Raw genomic sequence first — 2975 nt, 5'->3', positions numbered from 1 at the left:
TTCATTTTTACTAATATATTCCAGTTTTCTACTACTTTAATCATCCTCAGAAATCTTTGCTTAAGGAATGATGGTTGCTTTTCAATGGCCTTAATGTGACCATCATCCTCGTCCAGGTAGGAGACGACCCCCATTTCCCTTCAGACTTATGCTTCAATCAGAGATGATATTTATTGCAGCACCAAGCATTTCCCAGCCACATCCCAGGTCAATCCTCCTACTGGCCCTCATTAGTCACTTTTGAGGTAGATGCTGATGGCTTAAAAAGAGGTAGATAAATTCCAAAATTGTTTTCAATCCCTTCAAATGTTGCAATTGCCAATTTATAGCCCCCAACGTGGTCAGGATCAGGAGCAGGCAGAGTAATGTGGGATTTACGAATGGGTTCAAATTCCACAGGTTGTACTCCTGTAAAACTGTTGTTAAATCACAACTGAAGCAATTCATAAGTCAGCAAGGTGACACCAAACTTGGGCAAGGATCAGAACTACCAGCATCAGCTCCTTTCCACGAAGGTTTTGAGCCTTCTTTCCATAGTATCTTTCTGAAACGGTCTATAACACCACTGTAAGTGGTTTTACCAGCTTAGGAAGTCATCCACGATCTAGACTCGATAACATCAGCAAGACCACTAAAAATGCTGAAGGCATACTAACTGTAGTACCAGCTAGGAGCAGACTTCCTGGCTCATCTGCCCATCTACATTCCCAACGAAGCCTTCACATGGTCACGGCACGTGAAGTAGATGGCCAAGTAAAGAATGCCCCAAAGAAAGCATTCTTTGGCACCCGTGTAGATGCCAAAAATCCCAGATCTCATCCCACAGACAGAGCACTGACCCTGGGGCCAGTGGTGATCTCTCCAGCCACTTGCAAGCAAATCTTGACAATTTCTAAGGGATTGGTGAAAATCCTCTGAAAGCCTCTTGCAAAAATCTCTGCTGCGAGTGGACTGAGCTATCTTTGTGCATGAATTTATCACTCACAAAAATCATTCACTTTAAGGTTGATGGCCTTCTCCAGGATGACTCCCAGTAACTGAGGCAGCAAGTCTCTGTACAGTACAAAGAAACCTTCATAGTGGAGCATTTTCTGAAAATGATTGTTTATACAAGTGCTCTCCCACAAATCGTTGATTCTGTGTTTGATTCCTTAAGAGATCTTTACAAGACTCGAGTCTTTGCAAGGCACACAGCAATGACACCAACAGCTCTTGCAACAGAACTCAGAGGAAACCTGCAGGCTGACTCAGCAAGCTGTAGAAATGGCCTAGCTGTCTCACCTGAGGCTGTGTATTGTATCTGGACCTCAGTCAAGTTGAAAGACAGAGTTCCTTCTTCAAAGGAAGCAATGTGTTCCATGTCTTCTCAGGTCATATGTCCCGTTGGCACATATAAAACTGTTAACTAAAACAAGATATCAGCTCCTGAGGACGTAATCAACTACTCCTTAGTCACCTCCACGTCTTTCCTGCTACCAGACTGTTGTAATAAGGGGAAGCTGGCCACTTAGCCTGAAATAATCACATAGAAACTGTTTTAATTAAATCACTACTGGCCCATTAGCTGTAGCTTCTTATTGGCTGACTCTTACATAGTAAGTTAACCCATTTCTACTAATCTGTGATATCACCATTTGGCTATGGCCAAAGTTCTGGCATCTGTCTTCCGCAGGGCTGCATGGCTTCTCTCCTAACTCCACCTCCTTTCTCCCAGCATACAACTTAGTTTTCCCTGCCTACCTCAAGTTCTGCCCTATCAACAGTCCATTGATAGTTTCTTGTATTCATTAATGGTAATCATAGCATACAGAGGGAAATCCCCACATATACCATACAGAATACTTTGCCCTTCTAATGAGTTCCTTGTTTGTTGTTAAGGAAAAAATAAATGCAATAAAATAGAGACACTAACTACATGGGATTCAGAGGTTCCAGACATTCTTCAACAAAAGGAGTCAGGACATAGATGTAGATGGTGACCATGGTATCTTAGAAGCCAAATACCTGTGACTCTTCCTGTCTAGGCATTGCCTCATGGGACCAAAGGCTGCTTCCTATTGTTCTAAGTGTACTTCTAGCCAAAATTAATTAATTAATTAAAAAAGAGTGAACTCTGGCAAATTTAAAGTATCTCTTTTTTTCTTTTCAAAATGGAATTCACAAATTTTGAATCCCAGTAAACTAGATATGTTGGTGAATTGTAGTCTATCCAAAATCTTGCTTAGCATCCTCAAAAATAACCTCACCTTTGCCAGCTTGTCAGACTGCTAGAAGGTCACCATAAATAAAGCATCCAGGTAACACCGGACAGATTCTGTAGAGAAACTCAGAGTCAGCCTCAGGACATGCCCACACTAAGTTCTCAGCACAAAGGAGATTTATTTGTCCCACAGGGACAAAGGGCAGGGATAAGGGGACAAAGACAGAGAATAGAGGAAAACGAAGAAAAGGAAGGGAACAAGGGAAGAGGAAGGAAAGGGGAAAGGATTGCCTCTGGATAGAGAGGAGATAGATGTGGCCCACAAGAAGTAGGAAACCCTGTGTAGAATGAGATGGTAATTTTAATTGGGCACGTTAATTAGGTGAGCCAAAGGGAATTTTTTGATTGCTGGACTTCAATACCCTTGATAGCTAGACCTTGGTAGTCAGCTTAAAGTTGTGACCAAGAAAGGGAATAGGCCTTGGAGCTATTTTTAGGAATGTAATCTAAGGTTCTTAACAAGGCAGAGAGAGGATAAAAGAAAGGGCAAGGCACACCAGAGCCATGTTTGCCATGCTGGGACTGGCTAGAATCCCTTCAGATTAAAACCACTACAGATTCTTGGAAGGATATTAACCCACTTTTGGTCTGATTTACCATTACCCACCTCAAGATCCACAGTCTTTGGGTTGGATTGTCTTTCTCCAAATACTCAGATTCCAGTGACAAGTCATCTGGAGACCAAAGAAAAAATCACCTCTTTAAAAAAAATGCT

At 42.0% G+C, this 2975-nt stretch overlaps 1 pseudogene; it reads right to left on the bottom strand.

The window, feature by feature from the left end:
* Window positions 1-217: 217 nt before the first annotated feature.
* On the bottom strand, window positions 218-1360 carry LOC119811597 (annotated as a pseudogene).
* Window positions 1361-2975: the final 1615 nt, after the last annotated feature.

Source organism: Arvicola amphibius, chromosome 4 (genome assembly GCF_903992535.2).
Source record: "Arvicola amphibius chromosome 4, mArvAmp1.2, whole genome shotgun sequence".
In the NCBI taxonomy this organism is placed as follows: domain Eukaryota; kingdom Metazoa; phylum Chordata; class Mammalia; order Rodentia; family Cricetidae; genus Arvicola; species Arvicola amphibius.
The sequence above is the reverse complement of the archived record's forward strand: the minus strand, read 5'-3'. Positions and strand labels throughout refer to the sequence as shown.